Here is a 25,222-nt window from a genome sequence, read left to right as displayed (position 1 = left end):
TGTGATAATAAAACCCTGTGGGTTAGCAGACTTTAAGTGTAGTTACAGTAGGACAGTACTACATGCTGAGCGTTCTGCACTGTGACACACTCATTCTGTAACACTTTTCATTCGGTTGTCAGAACATTTGAATTCGGAGCATGCCAACCTGTTAATATTCTCTCCGTATTTCACCGTGCCAAACAACACCACTCCCGCAAAGGCGTAGCAGAGAAGCAACACGAACATTCCAACGATGATGAAGAAACTCTTATACATGCTGACTACCACTGTCAGCAGTAACATTTTAAGTGTGACCTGCAGAAGGAAGCAGAAACACTCACTGCCAAACACCCTGATATAGTTAGCAACTCAACAGGACTACTGGGGATTACAAATGTAAAAATCTAAAAACTGACAAAGACTAATCAGCATTCCACTATTATACTACTTCTTGTGATGAAAATGTATTACTTATGGTACATGCATTAAGCATTCTTCTGACACACTGTTTTTTTATATTTTTTTAAGGGATAACACCAGTGGGCAGTATCAATTACCAGAGTAATTATTTATGGTATTACTTAAATACTCAAATCTGTAGACAAGGTTAGTCAACACTACAGACTTAAAATAAGGACAGCATTATGGAAAAATGAAGATAATTGCATGGAATAAAAGGCTGCAGTTTGTATTTGATGATTTGCTACTATAACATGAAGCTGCCCACTGGTATAGCTAATCTGATTCTGATCAGAGCTTTACTAACATGCAGTTTAAAATTGGGTCAGTGAAACACAAAGATTTCTGAGCTATTAGCCCATAGTTTACAATGGTTCTAACCCCAATTGCTAAAGGGCAAGGAAATGTGTTTGGGGCTAAAACAGTACTATTAGATATACTGTAAAAGGTAATACCTGTCCTTTGCAAGCCCACAGCACCCTGACATGTTTGGAAAGGAACCTGTAATATTGGATGGCTGTACTCCCGGAAGAAAGCAGCACAACACGATGGACACAGCAGCCTCGTAACATGACTTCACATGGAAAGATGAACAGAAAAATATAAACACATGAAAGCACATTGCGATTGCAATAAATGAAAAAAAAAGACTTGTACTTACACTACAGATTGGAACTTTGTGCCCAATTATTTTACCCTGCTCCTTTTCACCCCAATTTAGAAAATCCAATTACATTCCCTCATCACAGCAATTCTCAACAAAAGAGCTTAATGTCAGTAGGCACCCTCCTGTCCCACAACCAAGCAAATTGCCTACTGTATTTACACCTGGAGTTCTACAGCGGATTTTGGCTAGTTACCGCCCCTCGGAGGACAAAGGCCAACACTGCAGGTGTCTGCTTTGAACGCATAACGAGAAGAAACAATGCATGCCAAACTTGCTTCCCTAACCCAGCAATGCAACGCTCCCTGTGGAATCCCCAGTAAAGGTTTGGAATCCATTCACTGAGCTGAAATAGGTTGGTAGAGCTCTGGGGGTGCAATACAAACTATCTGTGTATGGCAACTGAAACCCTCTTATTGATTAGTAAAGTCCATTTAAAAACTGAAGATTACTGTTTTAAATTGAAAAAAAAAAAATACCAATCAATACATGCAGATGATGAATCACAGATCAAACAGCACAGGGCGTACATGGCGATATTATCTTTCTACTCACATGCTTGCCGCAGATAGAAAAGAACCTGAACACTATAACGCATGCTCCCATCATGTAGGTGTATTCATTCTGAAAAATAATTACAAAATACATTACAAAAAGATGTAAATACAAAAATGACATTTCTCTTTGGACCTTTTGAAACCATAGGCTGTTTTTGCCTTGAGTTAACTGAACACTTGAGCAAATAAATTAAAAAAAACTATGCTTGTTCATGAAGCATTATGTTAATAAAATGGGGGGGGGGGGGGGGGGGGCAGGGAGTTGTCACTTAATAATCAATGGCAGTTTTTGCAAACATTATGGCTGTTCACGAAATCATGATTTCATTGGAATTCAATAGCAAAGAAATGTAAACACCTCTATTTATTAAAATATATTTTATAAAGTTGCATACCAGCAAAGCAAAATGTAGTACAACCCAAATCACTCCAAGGGAAGTCACCAACAGGTCATAACGGTTTCTTCTGCTCTGCCATAAACCAGCAGGTGTCATTGCAATTGACTTCATAGTCACCTGGAAACGAAATTAAAAAATACAAAACAAAAAAGTTCTGTGCTTTATTTTAACAGAATATTAACACCTGTGGTTATTATTATATCGTTGGCAAATCACAGCGGTTGCTGGGCACACCTTCTAGTAGAGTTTTGGAGGGTCTAGCTCGGCTCTTTACAGTACGTTCAACACACGCTGATGGTGTTTCTCGTATCATTTACCATATTAAAATATTAATAAGAGTAAATTCAAAGTACTTCACCTCCAGAACAAAAATGAAGGTAAACGCCACTGACATTGTTGCCAATGGAACAGTCACTGGGTCGTCCACATCCCACTGTAACATAAAAACAGTCCTGCTCATTGATTGATAGTTATGTTATATTTATCATACATAAATATATACATCTGGTTTTCAATGTGAGTTTAAAAGACAAGTTCAACCTCACAACTCAATAACAATGTGTAAATCAATAAAACATTCATTGACAAGCTCTCTACCACATTCAGAAGGGTATACTACCTTTACTGACAGGAGAACAGACTGGGCAAGGACCAGTACTGCTATAGTCCTTTTGAAAAATGGATGCTGTGTGATGACATACATCTTTGCTCGAAACCCATCGTTATCTGTAAATAAAAGGAGATCGAGGTAATAAAGACACAATTGATCCTAAAGAGATTCAAATTCCCAAGAATAAGGTACAGTATGGTCTTTATACCACCCTTGCGTTTATTGAAACATTTTTTTCATTTCAGTTTTCCAATTTATGGACACTTCTCCCGGGACAGATTTTCTCCGGTATTTTGATCAAAACTCTACTGTTCAACCCCTTTATGTGAGCAAACCTTTAATTTCTACGAATGTTATGTAAGGTCTGTGGTTACTGCAATCCCTCTCTGTACCTAGCAGGGTTTAGGACACAGGGGAGCCCTATGGCAGGCATGCATTCAGTGTGCGAGGCAAGCTCACATACTTGACCATCTACGGTGGCTTTACCTCCCAGTAATATGCATATTATTTAAAAAACACTAAAGTGAATTATCCTTAAGAGCAGCTGTCAAAGTACTAGGCAATATGCTGGAATATACAAATGGGATTCACAATGTTGTTTTATGAATGACAAAAAAATTGCTTTTCAACAAAGCATTTGTTAATGCAGCAAATTTGAGTGTGGGAAAACACTTTATATAAGTTTGGGAAAAGGAAATGGATTTAGTATAGTTCTAAAAAAACAGTGTTTTTTTTCACAGATCCAGCTTTCTTTTTGAAAAAAATAATGTCACAGACTTATTTTGAGAGCTTTCAGATATTAAGCAAAAAAAACAAACAAACATAAAATGATTGTGATATTCAAGCACTCATAATGGGGAAGCTTCTGATGGAAATAAATACTGCATGAATCCTCAGCACTTTAAAGGTCAGTGCAGAAAGGGTGACATTATAATTACACTATCGAACTAACCCTTTTAAAAGTTAAAGCCATTAAACATAAAGTAAAAAAATCACCAGTAGTACTGGGAAGAACATACAGAAGACGAAGACAAAAGCCAAACATTGCTGTTATTATGTGATAACACTATATATAGAAGATTAAAGACAATTTTCAAAGCTGTGATGGTGTTTTTTGTGATGTTGACTCAAGAATGCCAAAATCCAGTTAAATTAATCCTCTGGCCAGATCAGAAGCAGTTTTCTCTGGTCAGATGCCAGTAATTTATAAAAGGACGCTTACACATTACTTGGGTTCCAGGATCTTCATACTATTCATTTGAATGTCTGAGTTGCTTATTTTCCATCAAAATGATGACATATTGTACTTTGTTTTCTATTCAATTCTGCACTTACACAGAAGTATGTCTCTAAAGGATTGCTATGAAATATGCATTCCCAAAATATTCCATGTCCTACCTTAAAGATATGGGAGCCTCCTAGCAGAATAGAAAAAGGGCATACATTTCCATCTAAACTCAAACCAAGCAGGGAGCCTGTTGATCATGTAAGTGTGTGCATCCTTTGAAAGAAGAGTTTTGACACTTGTACACTATGCTCCAGGTGATATTAGACACACTAATATTAATCATTGTGAATTCAATCCATAAAGAAAGCTCTTTGTACAGTATTACACTGGATCAAGCCTTCGGAAAATCCCATATGTCGATACAGTTTCTCACAGGGAGACAAAACCATAGCCACTCAGTCATGCAGAAGTGAATTCGGGGACCCCAGCGTGCCCCTTCTGACCTCTCCATGCACCCTGCTCCCCAGGAGGTTGAAAGAGGATGCCAGAATTCTGACATCTGTGCCGGCATGAAGTACTCAATGTTGCCTTTAAACGACCCTGAAATTGACAAACAGCAGCTTGGGGTTTGTCTTCAGTAGGCTTCAGCTGTCAAACCGGGCCTTGCTATTTAATGGCTGAATGACTGAAATGACTAACATCAAAGAAAGCACTTTGAATAATACCAGGTACAATTTTCTGATCAGGTAATCACCCTCAATAAAACAATGGCTTGGGTAATACAGCGAAATAATCTGGCAATACACGAGAGGCCTATATATGTTTTCTGGAAGTCAATACTTTTTTGACTGGGTTGGTTTCAAAGTTAGCCATCAGTCCTATTTTAACTAGGACAGATCAGTGACAAAATGCAAGAGGACCATTGGGTTAACTGTAGTTAAATTTGTTGTTTTTGTTGTTTTAATCTGAAAAACATTTTTTTTTCCTTTTATCTACTGTACTTTTGGAAATAAGATGACAATATAGGCTAGAGGCTAAAACAGATTTGAGCAGAAGAGTACAAATTACATCTTACGATGGAATGAGGGCCAAGCCCGTGAAAATAGGCCTGTAAAAGGGCTCTCTCAGAAAAAATATGCAAATGCTTCAATGAAAAAATGGCCCTGTAACTTTAGTGAACCTAAATAATCATTAAGAACTAACCTGGACGAGGAGGAAGATGTAGAGGCTGGGCGATCTTCAACCTACTCTTCAGGTCCTCCCATCTTCTCTGATCAACAGTAAGCAAGGCCGTACCCTGGAGGCAGAGATAAGGGTTGAAGAGAACACTTTACATTGCAGAAATACCTTTAAATGAATCTAAGTGACACTGGAACAATTGTTTTGTTGCTTCCAGACTGCAAAACAATTCAATATCCAAAAAACACAAGAAGACCTTGAACATGCTTGTTTATGTTGGGCTATCCACAATAATGGCATGTCACATGTTAAACTAAAGTATTTCAAAATGCGTGGTCTGTATCACTGACATGGACACATGTACACCTGTAATCAAACTTGACTAAGACAATCATATAATACTGTTGTATACAAACTATGAAGACAATATCTCAAAATGTGCAGTTTATATCCTGCAGAAACCTAAAATGTCACATGACCTAAATATGGCAGCCATACTAGGTCACAGGCCAAAGTGAAGGGTAAGTTTAAACAACTTTTAAAATAACAATGAACTTTATTAGAGGACTTACCTTGTTTTCATTGAAATTAGCAATGACAACACCAACAAAAAGTGTCAGTCCAATCATGCAGCCGAGAAAGACAAACACATGGATGTAGATGCCGTGAATCTAAATAATAAAAAAAAGAAATCACACTGTTTTATAGCCAACATTGCCAAACATGCAAACCAGTTTTTGGAAAGTGTAGTGTACATGCTTGCTGGTCCCACTCGATGGATAATAAAATATCTGACCTCCACCAAGCCTTTCAATGAAAGAACTTCAAACAGGGCCAGCATTGCATTCCCCACATTATCGAAATTAAAATTCCGAGGGTTTGCCCTAAACACAAGGAGAATAATATGCGTGCCTGTTAGGTGATACTGTACAGAACTTCAAAGGTATCTTTTTATAATCAGAACCAGTGCAGGCACACAGAGGGTCCTCATAATCCTGTAACAATCTGAAACTTCTATAGGAGACTAGGACTGAATAATACAATAAGTTTGGTGAAGATTAGATGCAAAATCAACACAGTTATTGTGTTCACCATATATCGTGTGACAGACAGACATGTGGGTCAGCTAAATAGTTAAATGAAATGTATAATTCAAATATGTTAATAATACTTAACATAAGTCATTGTGATACTGCACTTTATAGAACACAGATGTTATCTAACACTTTAAATGTAGATTCAACCAAGTGCACACAACCACAAATGTTTGTAAGACCTGCATTTACTTAAAGGTTTTCATCAAATGAACTCTTATGTAGCATTTGACCTGAAATCCTCTCCATTCTCCCTTGATGTTTAATTGTTTTGTGAGAGTCTCTTTCTGTAACTTTGCATTGGGACCCAGCATGAGCACACAGCTCTTACATTATTAAATGATGTAGAAATGGTTTTCATCATTTATCTGTGCACGTTTTAAACCAAAGTAAACAATGATCAGTTTCACTGATACTTCATAATAATATATTACAGACACAGTAAATGAAAATAAAACATTTTTGTTGTGAATTGAGGATTTCACTTGAAAACCCTGCTGTATCTCTGCAGATGCAGGAACACTCCTGAGACTTGAAGGAAAGATGCAAATCAGTATTTTATTACATTTTCTTTTTCTTTTAAAAGGGACAGATTGACAGTATGGCTATTGCCATGTCAGTCACTTATTATTACCTTTTTCATTATAAGCAGGAAGATTTACATCCACATAGTTTTTATTAAACCCTTCAAGAAATATACAAAAAACCTGAGCATCTGTTTAAACTTAGTGTTCTCTTAAACTACATATCTCTTCATATGTCAGTTTTGCCTCTAAAAATTCCAAAGATGTTGTTGATCATGGTTTTTTTTATACCAATTGCAGTTTAATGTAGAGTAGCAATTTGGATGCATAAACCTGAAAGCTGAGAAACCCCAATGTTTTGCATGGCTTTGCCTTGATTTACTGCAGTGCATGAAACAGATGGGAATCATGGCAGCGCATCCCTGTTTCTCCACTAGATTGCACTGGTTGCTCAATTTTCCAGTCACCATGCTTGATAAAACACATTCAGCACTGGTGACAGAGAGTGAATGAATCCTAACATTATAACGAGGTTCATTATATGTAGAATGCTCCTGTATTTATTTTTTAACTTCTACCATCATTATGATGTTATGTTCAGATGCATTTTACTGTAGGAACATGTTTAGGCAAATTAAGTGAAAACAGATATCCCTAAACAAAGGCAGGTACAATTGAGTTTAAAAAAAAAACAAAAAACAAAAAAAAACAACAATTCAAATGATATCCTGTGTGGCAAAGTGCCCCGCCCCTGTGTGCATTTGTGTGTTCTGTGTATGTATGTATGCGTGCGTATGTTAATGTTGGTGTATAGATTGGTACACGGGATATAAACGGGTCTGTGTTTCACGTGTATTTAAAGTGTAGATTTGTATTTAGGCACGAGGAGAGCACAAATCACTTCACGTGCTGGTTAAATGTAATATGTGAGCACGGGGTTGCACAGAATTAATTCACGTGCTGGGATTCAAGTGAATAATTAATTAGTAATTGAATCCCAGCACAACAGTATAAATAGGCACATTTTTAGTCAGTCAGGGTTGGGTGTTCGAGAGTGGAGAACGGGTGTGGAGAAGGAGAAACTAAATAGTGAAAGAAAGCGTAACTATAATAGTTGTTTGTACTCACCGTGTTTGTTTGTCTCCGTGCACCGTTTGTTAAGTGTTTAGTCCGTTTTGTTTATATGTTTCTTTTGGCTACCAGTGCCGTGTCCTGTTTTGTGCTGTTTACAACCCTTTTATTTGTTAAATAAACGCTGAGTGCAGCCATTGCACTCAGCTCATCACCATCACCGTCTGTGTGTTTGAATTCCTGTCTGGTCTGACGCAACCCACTCTGGCCGTCTTTGTGACACCTGTTTTTCACCCAAAAATTTTACTCTTTGACTTACCAGACACGTTGGACCCAAAATCCAGGATTCTTTTCTCCGGGACGTAACTTTAAATTTAGATTTTTTGAGACACTCACATTGATTCTGAATATACCGTGGCAGTCCTCCTAAAATAGGTTGAAAAATAAAAATCAATTATGATTATTGGTCATGCTGTTATCAAAAGGTGCAATACATTGTTCATATTTAATAAATTGCTTTCTTTATTAAAAAAGGAAAGAACAAAGGAAAATGAACATGTAATAGATGATATATCTAAAGCTACATAAAAAGACACCAATAACATATAGGTTATTCAAAAATGTGATAACTCCTTTTTCCAGTAGTGACCTGGTGACGTGAACATGCATACTTTTACATCCATACTTAGACATAACACATGGTTACAAGACACAAAAGTCCAGTACACTTGTCTTCGATTGTCCTGCCCACTGTTTGACCTCAAGGTCACAACTGGCTCTCCACCCTGTTAAGTGCCCTCAGAGGCCCATGTGATTAAACCATTTTTTGTAACCCAGCATCAGTGTAAAAGCTTTTTAAAAGAGCCCCTAGACTTCACTTAAGCGGAGACAAATTGAGAAAAATGACTAAAAACTGAACTAACAAGACTTGATTTTCAGTAAAAGGCTACATAAAATCTTAAAAAAAAAAAAAAAACAAAAAAAAAACAGGACTTTTTACAAAGAAAAACCCTGACTGACTCGTTTTAACAGGAGTCCCAGGGGGGACTACATTATAAGTTCTCTGTAAGTACGATTTCTGGTTTCCCATCTGCACAATACAATTTAAATAGAAACAAGAAATTCATTAGGTTCTCTGTTATAATTAAGGATACAATTTTGCCCACAGAAATCTTGAAAATTGTGCATTTGAACAAGTCTGTGAAATCTTGGAAATGGATGTAAAAACACATTTGGTTAGGCACTTCCTTTATTTCCTTTAAAAATGCCAGATGTCATGCACTGAAAATACAAATATGCGAGCATCTGTAAAAACCCTAAAACTAAACAAAATACTTCAGACTGCCGTTGAACATCTTTTTTTTTTCCTGCAAACTGTAGATAAAAGAAGAGGTTTATCTGTGTTGTAGTCTTTTTTTCTGATATTTTTGTGCCCAATTCCAGGATACAGTGCCTGCCTGTGTGATTTGACTTTAGTTGTTTAGTCAAATTTAAACTTGCCAGCAGTCAAAAGCAATCGTCTTTATATTGGTTTTGGTGTACTATTTAAAAAGCTCTTGTGTATGTTGATGTAGCTAAACCTACATTATTTGGTGGCCTTTCCGTAAATTCTTGTTTTTTTTCCCGCAACTTGCCCGTAAAATGTACAAAAAGATCACTGTGCCAAAATCGTGTCCTTGGTTATAATACAAGTAAAAACAGAATGGACTAAATTGTTAACCATATCAAAATATAGTACTGTATTATTTATAGTATGGACAAATATAACACTGCTACAATTATGCCACTTCTATAGAACTTAATGAAAGGAGAAAATGTGTTTCTCACCCGTCTGATAACATGATGATCATTGCACTTTGCGAGTTTTCCAGCAAAAAGTTGAACGCCAAAACTTGCAAACACAAGCATTACTGTCAACAGGAGGATGGACACCTATAAAACATATTTGGACACAATCATATTAAAAGGCCTATCGATAACAGATCTGACTTTTGTGCCACAGCCGCCTGGGATATAACCTGCCACCTTTTACCCTTGTGAGAGTGGATCACTCAGTAGGGGATTTTCTCCAGCTGTGTGGAGGAACAGTTTATAAAGAAGCATGTCAGCCGTGAGCTGATGTGAGCAGAAAATGTAAACTTAGGAGAAAAAATGACCATGTCTATTAGCCCTTGTCACGAATGGTTCGGATGAGTGAGAAATTGTGCTACTGAGCAAATAGTACCCGTAATTAACCTAAAATCTTTGTCAGGCACGTAATTGTAGACCATCTAGGATGGTGCCAATACAGCCCCTTGACCCCATTAATATGCATCAGTAGTAAATATTTTAACTGGAATATAACAAAGGCATGCTCTACCAGAGAATATTAAGTAAAATCTATCAGGCGCTGAGTACTAATTATAAAAAGTAAACTTTAAATACACAAGGTTTACATTTTTTTGTTAATGATATGAGCTATTCAACTTTCTAGAATGAATGAGTTTAACCAGTAGGATGGATAGGATTTGTGGTTTGCTTTGTTATCTGTTACTTTTTAAAAGGTGCTATAAGGACAGTGGCATCATAACTGAAATGGAATCGTTGGATTAGTGTTGAGAAAATAAGGGATTAATATGAATTTCAGTTAAGCTTCACAAGAGTAACATCTGAAAAACAAATGTTTTGTTGTTATTTTGTAATGATTTTTCTATTCCTGAAGATAATGGACACATTTAAAATGAATTCAAGTGGGAGACAACAAGAATAGCAGCTAAAGCTTTTGAATTCATAGTAATTTGTAGTCATTTTAAAGTGTAACTGGATTAATTTCTGTACTGCCTTTCTTGATTAACATGTGGCAGCAAATATTAGTTGCTATATGTAAATGAACACAGGCCACATGTATCCCTCCATACGCACCAGGAATATTTCCTTGAATCCGCTGAAGAGTTCCCTGACAACCTTTCTCATCTGAGGGACCAGTTTGAAGATGCGAAGAGGTCTGAGGCAGCGCAGCATCATCAACAACTGGGCTCCTGATTTAGGGGGAACGTTTGGTGGCATCCAGCAAAGAAATATCAAACTCAACTGGAATAAGAGTGCCAGGGAATGATTTAGCACAACACATTATTCCTGTAAAAACAGCTTTTTCATTCAGTAGAATCATTTCTAAAATACAATTCTCTCAGTTCAGCTGGTGAGTTCAGAAAACTGACTTTTGGACCAGCTGTGGCAATGCAAAGAACCTATTAAAACAATAATTTAAGCCTGTTTGTGATGGGTAACAATTAACAGTGGACAGTGGACACTGATGAGATAATTGTTGCTATTTGTCACCATGATTACCAGAAGGGAAACTTCTTCAGTAAGCAATAAACAAATGCAGTGTGTGCCAACAATGCATAGACTGCTGCATGGAACACATCACCCTTCAAAACGTGTCAACCATTCATTTTTCAGTCTCCTGGGCCAATAAGGGGCTACTAGGAGCACCTTGGCCCGGTCCTGCCTGATTTTCTCCAGACACAGCAGGAGCAGGGAGAGTGGTGGGAAGGCATATAATAGTTGCCTTGGCCACTGGTGTGCCAAGGCATCTACTGCTAGCGGGTCCCCACCTCCTGATATGGAGAACCAGAGGGGACAGTGGGTTGATTCCTGGGAGGCAAAGAGATCTATCGCTGCCCTCAGATGTACTGCCCGCAGTGAGAGGAGGTGCTCGTGTGCCCAGCAAAAGCTTGCGGGCCACGTGATGGAGACTGGGTGATCAGACTGGTGGTTGATGTAAGCCACCACTGCTGTGTTGTCTGTATGGACAAACGCGTGTCTCCCTTGAACCTCCTGCAGACAATTCTGAGCACTCTGATACCTTTGAGTCTCAATGGAGCCAGGGTAGCTTCCATGCACTTCGAGAAGGCACAGGGAGCTAGGGAGAGGCCAATTGGCAAGATACGGAACCCGTATGCGGTTCCCTGAAAAGCGAACCGCAGGTATTTCCTCTGCGCTGGTTTTATGGGGATGTGGAAATAGGTGTCTTTGAAGTCCATCATGGTGAACCAGTCGCCTGGCCTGATTGACTGCAACAGCTGTTGCATCGTCAGCATTTTGAACCTCCTTCGGCTCTGATACAGGTTGAGGATCAAAGGAACAAAATTATTTTAATATCACATATAATTTCTGTAAAAACAGCATAAATACAAAATATATAGCAGAAAAAGTAACAAGTACCAGGCTCTCTTGTCAGGTCAGTTCTTGAAAGGATGAATGGCACCAAGATCTGTGAGCACAGTACTTTTATGCCGTCAGGGGTGGGCCATGACTGTGTCACAGGCCCTGCGTACAGCTTTGATAAGTAATACAACATAATGTTGAATATATCTTGTAGTCTAAAAGCTGTTTTTCACCTCCCATCCTATTTAGAGGTGAGGAGGGAAGCGTTAGTCTGTTGTCTGGGATTATCAGGGATTTTAAGGATTGTAACGGAGTCACGAAGAAGACTAATTGCTAGTCAATGTGTGTGTTATATATGGACTTTTTTTATTAGGTACACCTTGCAGCCAAGTAGATAACACAGAATCCAATTAGCGGTTAATGCAAAAGAAGGAAAGAACACTGCCTTCTATTTTTTAATTGTGTTGGAATTAGTGGTTCAGTGGAAATTCACACAAACCAGGGAATGTCAAAATCAATAAGGACATATAAATTGGAACACACTGTGGTGCAGTGTGTAATAATGCAGAAACATTCATTTTAAAAGTGTACCGAATATTGTAACCATTCACATGTTTACTACAATGGGCTTATACTTGTACTTACATCCTGAGTCAGAGTTTCCAGTGATTTCCCTCTGCTGATTCTCTGGCTGTTTGAGCCATGTCTCAAAGACCTGTTATCAAATACAATGTGGTTAGGTAGTGCACACATCACAGGGAAAGGCCATTTAAAATACTTCCTGAAGCAATGGCATACTGTAAGAAAATGAATTGGCAAACATGGCACTAATTTCTCTGTGACTAAATGGGGCCACAGAATAGGAATCTAACAAGTAAAAAAAAACAACAACTTGATTTTAACCCTGCCTCTGTCACTCCAATTGAATTGCCTTGAAAACTGTGGAAAAGGCCTTTCAGTAACATTATTGACATCAGTGAACCTAATTCATTTATCTGACCATCTCAAAATATATTACTGCTGATGATGCTTTTAATAGCAGAAATTGGTATTTCATTTTTAAATGTTATTATTCACATGGATTACATTTATTGATGTGAATATTTAATATTTGATCCCTGAAGCAGTCTGTAACCATGCATATTATTTTTCTTTTAACCTGTTCTATGAATAGATATTGAAGTGCTCTGTAATTTATGTACCATTTTAAATATAACTACATGAGCCTTCAATAATGAGTCACTTTCCCTTTCATCAGATTAGAGGACTATAATTAATTTCTCTCTGAATACAAGATAAGTGGTTGTAATTGAAGCGCCTGCCCTTTGCAGTGGGAACATACCGGCGCTCCTGACGGATATGATGCTGTACACTGAGAATAGACCGTTCTTTAGCAGACTGGCCCTCCAACGATCCACTCAGCATGCGCTGTCGAGTGCAAGCCCTGAAACAGTAATGTGCTTAGAAACCTTTCATGTAAAAAGAGTGACAGTTAAATGAATGCTCTCAACACTATAATAAAAAATGTCAGTATTCTTATATGACCTTTTTCAAACTTAAAATGTATTACTTTTGATCATTTGAATTTTTCAGGAAACATTACTGTCAACATTACTATTGAGTTTAAAAATAAATAAGAATACTGCAATGAGCGATGCCACTAAAACAGTTACAACTGACACAGTCTGCGTACGTACGTCAATAAAATTGTTGATTTTGGCCACTATTGGTGTGACCAACTTGCATAGTTGAATGATCAATGATTCACATGCTCAAATATTCTTTCCTGATTGTCCAAAGGCAACATTTTTAAGTATGTCATCAACATATGTTTTCTGCCATGACTACAGATTCTAAATTAGAGTTATCAGTATGCCAAAAAAAGGTTGACCATATGCAATGACGTACAGATGGACAGATGTTGAGACAGTGAGATATCCCCACAATCTGATAGTCCTCATAATGTATGCTAAATAATGCTAATGCCAAGTTTCATCCTAATGGGATAAGCATTTTTCCAGATAGATGGAAACAAAGTTTGATAGTCAGTGCACCTGTGGTCGTCAGACACTTAATGAACTCGTTCAGAATCACTTCTGGAGGCAGGGAAACATCTGGTGTCATCAGTAACACTGCTTGCTGTGTAACATTTCCCTGTCAGTTTTAACAGTGATGCACATCTATATTTCTTACTCAGTCAGCCATTCACGCCCATGGTGGGTCTTTGACTGGCAGCAGCATGCTGCACTAATGTCCTCATGAGCTCATTGGATATGCCATATAACTAGCAGGATATTTTTTTTATTTAATTTATTACAACTCACGGCATAAATAGGTTATAAATCTAAAACCACTCCCACACAAATACTTATTTCATCAGTTATGCCACTGCACAGAGCTCACCGCTTGTTTTTAACAATTGTTAAGTCACGTACTTTAATATAGCTAATTATTATGTGGAAAGACGTCATTTTGTTCATAAGCACTTCGTCCAATTCAAACCTCATATTATTTACAATAGATGCATACAGATAGGAGTAGCTTAGAAAATGTTTCATGGTCTCAAGAGTATTCAATACATACGAATGTGTTACGTCAATCTGATGAACATGTATAATTTAATGTATACAATGCTATTAGCTTGCACTGCGTTCAGCAAATACAGATCCAGGCAGCTGCTCTATTTAATAACTGTGTTTAAAGTTAGATGCTTACAACATCCCTACCAATTATGTAGTGGATTTAGCATTTGAAATAGATGATTTTCCTTGAAGCAACATTATTACATACAGTAGACTGCTTTCTAGTTTAAAATACACCAGAGCACAAACGTGAAAACAACTCAATTAGATATAATCTTAAGTTTTAGTAGTCCAAAACAGGCAACTACAGTAGCGTTTTTTTTTTATAACTTAATATAAGTGATCTAGGCAATTCACATTGTATGAATACTTCAGCCTGAAATATTCTCTTGTTTAAATCACCACCACTCGCTTTCTATGAGGAAATGTAAATGTTTACATCTGAAGGGGCAGCTGCTGTTCTAATCTGATTAATTATTATGTGACTGATTGCAAAAAAGGCGATACTGGACTGGCACTTTGGTTTGATACATTCCCACAATAAACACTGTCAGTATTTCAATGTTTCCATGGAAGCGGTTTTAATAAATCTTTGCTTTTCCTGGCTAACATTATTAAAATGTACTGCACAAAGGGACAACGTGCTCTGCAAACGGTTTTGTAAACGGGACACATACTTACCGAAGAATTTTACTGATAGCACATACCTTTTCTAGAAGATTGCGGGCACGGATACTGGAAACTGACTTTCGTAGCTGTGAAAACAGAGTAGGCAATTTAAAGCGATTTAGAATTCAGATGAGTCAACATTATGGGTTACTTTTTCATTTTAAAGTAATCCATCACTTTTACCAGGAGATCTTTTACATCTGAATTTGACATTATAGCTCTGGACCCAAGACGCCCATACTAGCCTAATCGATATTCACCAGCGAGTCATTCCTCGTAAGAGTGCTGTACTGAATCGACCTGCCATGCCAATGAGATGCTGCTCACGAACGCTCCTACGTTAAAAATACCAGTGCCATTTGCATGTCTATCTTCTCACATAAATACACAATTTTGAATATTTGGACTTTCAACCTGAACTCTATACACCACTTAAGACGGAGAGCTGTGTTGGTATTTAGAATAATTTGGTTGAAGAGAACACTGATACAGCAGTGGGAGGATCTGGACAGCATTCTGCAGCACAGCAGCCACATGCACAATTGTAGAAGCACAAGGCTGATCTCCACTGTTCTGACTTATTGAAAAACAGTGCTATTATGGCCAGTGTGATTTCAATAAAGGGGGTTGGCCTTATTACTGAAGGTATCTATAATGTATTAAAACAAATGTATACTACAGTATATGATTCTGATTGTTTGGTTCTTAGTTTAGCCAATTTATTTAAATGGTTAACAGTTTAACCATTCAAAATGTTTTAATTTTTTTTATTTTGTGCTGCCAGGTCCAATAGAGATAACAACAGGCCTGTGTATATATATATATATATATATATATATATATATATATATATATATATATATATATATATCTATCTATATATATATCTATATATATATCTCTCTCTCTCTCTCTCTCTATATATATATATATATATATATCTATATATATATATCTCTCTCTCTCTATATATATATATATATAATTGAATAGTGTAGGTTAAATTCAAAATAAAAACATGTATTATAAAAGGCAATTGTAGTGTTGATGAAATGTAACTTTCAGATGTTCCACAAACACACACAAATATAAAAAAGTAGTAAAACTTGTAGAAATTATATTTTATATAATTGTGTGTGTGTGTTGGAAAGGTAACCAGACAAACAAGTAGCTAATGCGCGGTGTAAATCAGAATGTGCGTGACAACATGTGAATTCATGTATCTTGTTAAATGTTTTTATCTTCATGGCAACGCATGCAAGCTCTAATCACGATATTAAAAGTCGTTCTTTCCTAATTAGTATGCAGACAGGGACATTTAAATATCCCCTCCCCTAAAGCACTATGACTGCAGTAATTTGCATTGTCACAGCCCGATTGTCCTAAATCATAACTACATGGAAACGCAATTCCTGAGAAGTACGGCCAAAACATTGTGAGGAAAACTGTCATGACTTGTCCATGTGAACACCGTCATTGTCTTTCCAATAATGTGTAGACCCCTGGTACACAGCTGGAGAGTGCTCAGCTTGAATCTGAGCTGAAGCAAATGTGTGCAGTGTTAACACATCCTATTATTATATAACTGCTGCTGCTCTAACACAGAACTGTCATGTAGATGTTCCTGCAAAAAGAAATGGAGAGGACAAAACATTCCCAAGAAACAATTCTCTAACCTTCTGATCGATATATTTGTTATCTTCTATGCCAGACTTTTTAGAATGATCACAGGAAGAGGATGAGGCGGAAGGGAGTCTTTGTAACAGACAGCTGGTATCTTGCTGCTGGCGGTCAATGAACTGCTTCATAAAGCTTTCCCTTAAGAGACAAAAACAGTACACAACATGGAACATAATTAAAAAAATAGGGAATGTAATACAACAAAATGTGCAGAGTTTTTAAATAGATTTCATATATACTTAGAACCACTTCAAAGCCTTACAATTTCTTGAAGATATGTGTGTGCTAAAGAAATTTTTTTTTTTACCACAATTGAATAAGTGATTCTCTACGTAGATGTAAAGTCTAAAATGTGACATATGTGCTGTACATACACCTCCACTATATCCCTAAGGAATAATACATATCTTATAATGTAAATTGACCACACTACCAGGCTTATTTGAATCCTGATATATTTCCTTACTGTACATGAAATAATATTAATTTGCTGGAATTTGAAAGAATATTAAATCATGTAAAACCCATGTTTGTCCCAGCACTACTGCATACATACACCTCTTAAAGCCTACCAACTGCACATCGATATTTACCTGATTCTAGGGACTAATATTTGCCACATGTAAATGTAAGGAGCGTCTTTCCTCATTTAAAAAGTGAAAGGACCTGCATTCCTTGTATCCCTTAACCTCTATCTAAATGGTTACTGAAAGTTCCTAATAAAAACCAAGGATTTAAGCTTGAGATATTGTACTGCTCATTTCAAAGCGAAAGGGTTGAGTAAGCTCACTGGTTTAATGGGGGAAATGAAGTCTTTCTCCTCTTGGACACCCAACCAATACCAGCCCAAGTTAGTAATGATTTAAAACAATCCTTTGTAAAGATTTCCAGTGTGGAAGTGTCAGAAGAATGACAGTACAACTGGCAAAACAGAAAACAGAACCTTTCACCTGTAAGGTTGGCCAAGGGTTGGTTGGGCTGAGATTCCAAAAGGGTAGGATAGTGCAGAAGAACTTGCAATGCAGCTGACTGTGCCACTATTGTACTGCAAATAAATGCCCTTCCTTTGGTCTACTATGCTGTCTAACTGAAAACTTTTACAGGAATTGAATTCAAATTTCAACAAACAAAAGGTTTTCCAATTTTTTAAACATACTTTTACAAAGTATCATTGAGAAACTTCACTCTTCAGTCAACAAATCTTGCTTGATTTAATGAGAGATTGCAGTAAAAAACCATTGCTGGAGAAAAAGTTATCTAAGTCAGTTATCTAAGAACACGGAGGATGTTCTTGTGAGCATTATGTTTTTCACATAAACCCATACATAAATTACAGAATAATTGTAGCTCAAACCGTGGGTTATTTTATTTTGGTAGCTCAGCAAGGTGCAACAAAACCAGACAGAAGGCATAGAAACATAGCAGGTAGATTTAGAGAACAGTCAATATACTCTTCTGGCATATTGACAGATACAGCTTAGTACCGTCTACTGCGCACTGCCACACCGTGAGCTTCTTAAAATAATGATGCTTCCCGGGGGGCTTGTCTTAACAAGCAAAATGTTATATATTATAGAGCAGCAGACATACGATTTTGTAATATATATATTTTTTATGCAATTACATTCACATGGGGTAACAACACAGGTTTTTGATTTTTTTTTTTTTTTTTTTTTTTTTAAGAAAGTCATGCAAAAAAAAAAGATTTCTGCATCTATTTAGTTTAAAGCGAGATTGTGCTGTATATCCTCAAGATGGCAGTAGAGCATACCTGTATACATTCTAAAATACCAAAAAAATAAAACACATAAACCATCTGTGGAAGCCATTGAAAAAGAGTGAATAACAATAATTGCTATAAAAAAAAAAAAAAATTGGTTTCAATAACCAGGGGAATTAGCACTTTTTCACACACCCACTCACAGCAGGACAAAAGCAGTGAGAAATGGCTAACTGAAAAAGAGCATTTTCTTATTATGGGAAAATCATTTTAATATAATTAAACATATAAACCAGCTTATTCAAGTGATCTGCTTGTGTGTTTGGAGTAGCCTTTCTGGAAGAATGAAGATTAATCCTGATGCACTTCTGATGCCTTTGTTGAATTCTTATAATTTTAATGAGATACACACATCATATCAAACATGTTAGAAAACAAAACATTGGCTACTGCAACATAAGGACATCCTGCACTCTCTTTTACACTGGAAACTAACATTTCTTGAAATAAATCTTCAACAAGTAAAAGTCCACACCTTGTATAGTCAACCCTGGAAATATCAATTGGAATGGGCATAACACATTTAATATGACAGTTTACATGTATCCGAGAAATCTATTCCAGTCATATATATATATATATATATATATATATATATATATATATATATATATATATATATATATATATATATATATCCTGCATGTAAACCAGCTGAGCTGGGATAGGGTTAGGGTTTTATTCATATTCAAATGCACAGGTTTAGCTACACTGATTCTTCTGAAAATCGTTTTTTCTTCTTCCCACCTATTCCCTGTAAAGTACTGCAGTTCATGGTCCATGTTAATCTTATATATAAAACAAACAAATAAACAAACAAACAAAAAACATATGTTTGTTTTTGAGCAGATATTATTGTTACTTTGTGTAAATGCTAGAACAGTGACTTTAGTGAAAAGGGGGGTCCGGGTGGAAGACATTTTTAAGAATTTGGTGGCAAAAGGTGCATTTTAGAAGCACTGTCTATGAAATCTGCAGCAAGAAGCATAGGAATTTAGTACCTGAAACCCTGAAATAAAACAGACGGCTTGTACTAGGGAACATACTTAAGCAAATTGTTTTTTCTTGCCTTAGTGTTATACTGAAACTGCACACAAAGCCAGGAAGAAAACACAGTAATGATTCAACTTTGCTTTTGTTCACATGCTAAAGGCTCAGTTGTCTAAGCTTTTACTTTTGCTCTACCTCAAATGCAAATTTAAGAACACAACTCTGCACTGGTTGATTTTTTTGAATTTTCCTTTTGCAACAACAACAAAAAAATAAAAGTCACATTTTAACATTGCAGCAAAAACTGGAGCACTCAGTCTTAATAGTAAAAAGGTTAAGTAATTTAGGGGCTCCAGAGTGGCGCATCCAGTAAAGGTGCTGAGCGTCGAGTGCAAGTGCGCCCCTATAACCTGGACATCGCCGGTTTGAGTCCAAGCTATTCCACTGCCGACTGTGGACGGGAGCTCACCGTGCACCAGCGACCCCTGTAGTGTGGCTGGGCGCCTGCAAGCTTGCCTGTAAGTTGCCCAGAACTGCGCTGTCCTCCAAGGCTGTAGCTCTGAGGTGGCTGCATGGTGGGTCTGCAGTGTGAAAAAAAGTGGTCGGCTGACGGCACACGCTTCGGAGGAGAGCGTGTGTTCGTCTTTGCCGCTCCCGAGTCAGCACAGGGATGTTAGCGGTGAGCTGAGACTCAAAACTCAAATCATTTGTATTGCTGCAAAATATTCCTGTATACAATCTTGTTCCTGCATTTTGCTGGGCATTCACAGATTTTCAATGGCATATTATTTTGGGGGCCCAAAGCTTTCACAGAGACGGATTTTATAGACAGCCCAGAACATGTCTTAATCCGCAGTAGCCTTATTGGGAGATGCTTGCCAGTCAACAACCAGCAATTGGATCATCAGGTGAATTTGTTTATGACAAAATTATATATTTAAAAAAAATATTATAATGCATTTTAAGAATGGGAAAATCATTTACCTAGAATCTGCAATTGATAACACTTTTGTTAATGGAAAATAATGTTGTTAATGCTGCAAAACTAGTAACAAGCAAGTTTGCCCAAGTTGTTTTTTAATAGTATTTTAGTATTCCTACAAAATGGTGCAAATTGCACTAATAAATAGCTTGATACATCTGACCCAATGTGTTTTCTGATTATAAAACAAAGTCTGCAGGCACCAGACCTTGCTAAAACGGTCTGCCATAATTTCCTTCTAATTTAGTGACTGATGAGCCATGTTAGTGTTCCACAGGATGTCAACTTCCAGACCATTTACTGCTACACCTCAACCACCTGACAAAGTATCTGACATCACAAGTCCTGTTAATGTTAGCAGATATGCGTTTCCCTTAGCATCTGTAATCAAATAATATCTTTCAGAAGGCTTATTAATCACAAAATAAAAAAATAACATATGTTGGTTTAATTAAAAGTTAAGTCATAAAAAGTTAAAATGTGGTTTTATGTAACATCTTCTAGAGACATTAAAGTGAATCATTTTTCTAAATCCATAAATTAAGCCTGTTGTTGCATTAAAAGCTGGATAAGTACATTGGCAGAGAAATGTATGCAACATAAAAATATGTACTATTTTCCTCTTTTTTAAATCTAAATACTTAAATCCGACCATTCATATTTTGGCACATCACTATCACTGAATGCATTTTCAGAGGCTCTCAAAATACTGTAATAAATCAATCACCTTTTAAAGCATGTATTTGACTGATGTTCTTCATTGGAACACAGTGAAACCTGGTAATTACACAGTTTAGGAGTCATTTCTGAACAGCTGAGCTGATGATACACGTTGATTGAGTGGGGAGGAATATCTGGTATATTAAAAGTAAATAATGTCAGGTATGACTGACACCTGTTATATTGCAGTTATTTTCCTTAGCTTGAATATCTCCTGCCTACTTCCCACATGTATTGAGCATCTTGTTCATGACTCTCCCTGCTGACACGGGGGAAGGAAGCTGCCTGGTCACTGCTGTAAGAGACTTGATAACCCACTGTTTATCTACACTGTTGGACCCTGGCTGCTGAAATGTCTACACCCAGTTAAAGCTCCCTAAGGAACATTGACAAAAGACAGACATGAATTCTGCACACTTTCTTTTTTTTTTTTTTTTTTTTACTATACCCCTATCAAAACACCTCAGTACTAATAGGAGCTGTTTGATAGCTTGAACAATCCTCTGAATAGAAAGCTGCTGGACTCCCCAGCATCAACACAGAGTGTGTGCTGTACTGAAAGCCAGCTTACAGCAATGCAGTTTATGTTTAGAAAATTTAGCAACAGTAAATGGGGACGTTCTGTGTGCCTGATACTCCATTGGGAATCATTAGCTTGACTATCCTTGCTATACTGTATGTGCATCTGATTCGTTGTTTTAGCTACCTGGATGGAGCTTTGAACACTTATAGGACTAGTCCCAATACCTATTTGAGGGCAGTGTATAAGACATGTACACCAGTACCAATTGTCTATAAATTGCACTTTTAGTCCTTCAAATGTCCATTATAAAGGTCTGACTATAGGTCAAAAGAAAAATGCACACATTTAAACTGTAAGTTGTCTAAATTTCCTATCAGTTATGACGGCACTATATCATAGTGGAGATACAGTACTAAAGTATTAAAGAGGCACTTTAGGTATAAGATGCAACACATACTGCACAGCACTGGCCCTTATGTTAATGACCTGGGTTATCACTAGGTTGTTTGGTTACACTATAATTTGATAACCTCTAAGTGTTTATTAACAGCCTTATCTGCCCACACTTCTGTAAAGCAAATAACACTTAAGCCCTGGACACACAGTGTATTATGCTTTGCGATGCGATTTTACAGGATCGTCCGATTGATTTTTTATTATTTTGTGATGTGATTCCCTCACATCGGCTAGTGTGTTATATACCCACTCACAAGTCTCAAAGTCAGAAACCAATGAGTTCACCGTTAGGTCATATGACTGGAGACATGCATGTATTCTCATGCATGCATGCAAGCATATATATGTATATATATAGGCGCCCACAGCCGTATGCATGTTACACACTGTGTGTACCATTGGTTTACAAAATTTCGGCTTCATAAGTGTGGGCTCGCATATAATCTTGTGTGATCAGTTGAAGCGAAACAGACATTTTGAGCTTGTAGGACTGTACGGTTTATTTTGTGATAGTAGTGAGCAAATGGAAGCAGATAAGTTTGGTTGAAGCTTGAAAAAGAGCGGAAACCTTTCTTCTGATGACCCACATGTCAGAGGGACAAAAATCAGTAAAAGCACCGAATTGTCTGTTTCTGGCATTAACGGTGGTGGAGTTTTAAGCACCGAAAATACGTTTGCGGCATTGAATGTTAGTACAGTACTGCATTATCTGAACTCTGCTGCTCTTCCAGGTTTGAGCACAGTAAGTGCACATTTATACAAGTTTCATTTGTATGTTAATTTTATCAGTGCCAAGTTGTGTTATTATTATTATTATTATTACTGATGATGATTTATTTTTTTAACTGCCTGTTTTGTCACAATGTGCAAGATAAAAAAAAAAAAAAAGTGTTTTTACGCCATGCTTAGGGGTGTGTAATGATTATATTAGTTGTAGTGATTGTGAGAGTAACGATTAGGAATTGAACCATCTTAACAGATTTGTAACCTAGTTATTCCCCTAGTTTAAGTCTGTACAGTAATCTGTCGCATATCCGACTGCGGTGGGACCAGTGTAAGGGCAGATATGTAAAAAGGCGGATGAATGAATCTTGTTTTAAATACCATTATACACAGCTGTAACATTACTATATTCACACAATTATTATTTTGAGATTCAGCTTTTATTAGGGAGCTCCCCCATTGAGATGCGACAATCACATCGGGCAGTGTGTTCCAGGCTTTAAAGTGCTGCCAATAAGATGGGAGTTTTCAATGCTCAGAATTAAGCTCTCCCAGACAGTTGGCTTGCACTAGTTAGCCTTGCTTCCAAATTCAGGCCTCTCACAATGAGCCAGCAGCTGTGTGTGCTGCTTATAAACTGCAGGCTTCCCAACATGTGACCATTTATGAATTGGATCAGAACCACTCACAGTGTCAAACATTCTGCGTGTCTAATATAATTAACTGTGACCCTAAAAACAGTGTAAAAGAGATTTGATAATACAGCCTTGCTGGAGAGATTTTACTTCATTTCACAGCTTCAATTGTATTTTGAAAGCACAGACACCTGGCCATTTTCTATACAGCACCAATGTGTTTGCCTCAAGAGTAATGTGATAGTCGACTCCAAACGGCACACAGACAGCGGTCCTCCAAAGATTTGTTTCTATTTGACTTTGTCACTAAAAGATAAACATGTTCTATAACATTTTCTATTTCCTGTATGCTTGTGGGAAGATACATCATAAGTTGCACGTCTGTAGGTATTCATCAGTCTAGTCTACTGAATAAGCGAATGCTCTCTAATTCCAGAACATAATTGATAAACAAAACGTAAATGCTTGTTTCAAAAGTTAGTAACTCTACACAGCTTTTTTTTTTTTTTTCAGGTTACTTGTTAATTATGTTATTACCAAAGTATACAGCATATTCTAGAAGGAAAACACAAACTGCATATATTCTGAAGCAGATGGAGAATTAGTCTAACAAGGTAAGATAAAACTGTATCAATAGAGACTCTAGTGTGTCCTCCGGTTACATTTTGGAAAATTAACATTTTGAACTCAACATTTAGTTGACTACACATGGCCCCCTCAACATACTCTGCTGTATCAAAACGGCCAGTTTGCAGTTCCTTCCGTTTTCAATCAAGTGTGCTATTCATTTGTTCTACATTCATAATATCCATTCAATCTCAAACTTGAATGGCTTCTAATTGTTCATACTACACAATATGTGTTTGAACTTAATTGCTATAATTAATGCCAGCTCTGGTTTTCTGTTCTGAGTTTGATTTGATGTCACTAAAGATGTCCGTCTTTCCACACTGTACTGTGTTGTTTCATCGCAGGACAACAGGATTTGGAATCCTAATGAAAACAAATGACAGCGAGATTCCCCTTGTCAATAGCAGTCAATAGAATAGATGGGGTCAGCCCATGCCAAAATCAGACACTTGACAGAATAATTAGGGGTTCATGAGAAACAGACACCACTCTCCAGCTGGTTCTTGACATTGATCTCCAAGGAGTTTGGGATAAAGGAATACAAAAAACCATGCCAAACTGTCTGCTTTATTTCTTGTTAAATGTTAGCTAAATGTTAGTCTTAGTCTTGTTTAGCACACATTGGTGTCTACATGTATTGTAATTTACAAATCCCTCCAGTACTCCTAGAATGCATAATCAAGCTAGAGAAGAGATACAGACAATCACTGCAGTGAGTCCTGACAGTAACTAACAGAAGGAACAAATCGTCACACAATTGGAATTGTGTTGTACACAAGCTTTTAATTAGCAGTACCTCCAGTCTTCACATCTTACTTAATTGGTAATTAAGTTTTCATTTATATAGTTTTTTTTTTACTTTTTATCATGAAGCTGAAAACATTTTAGCTTTTCTTTTCTTTGTTAAAGGTCTTGTGTTGCATATTGGGTATGACAT

The 25,222-nt window shown here is 37.0% G+C and overlaps 1 pseudogene; it reads right to left on the bottom strand.

Annotated features, from left to right (window-relative positions):
- The window catches only part of LOC117405814 (sodium leak channel NALCN-like), a 115,729-nt pseudogene that overhangs the window by 9,624 nt on the left and 80,883 nt on the right, over positions 1 to 25,222 (bottom strand).

Source organism: Acipenser ruthenus, chromosome 9, assembly GCF_902713425.1.
Source record: "Acipenser ruthenus chromosome 9, fAciRut3.2 maternal haplotype, whole genome shotgun sequence".
Taxonomy (NCBI): Eukaryota; Metazoa; Chordata; class Actinopteri; order Acipenseriformes; family Acipenseridae; genus Acipenser; species Acipenser ruthenus.
Note: the sequence above shows the minus strand (reverse complement) of the source record. Positions and strands in the feature narration are given on the sequence as shown.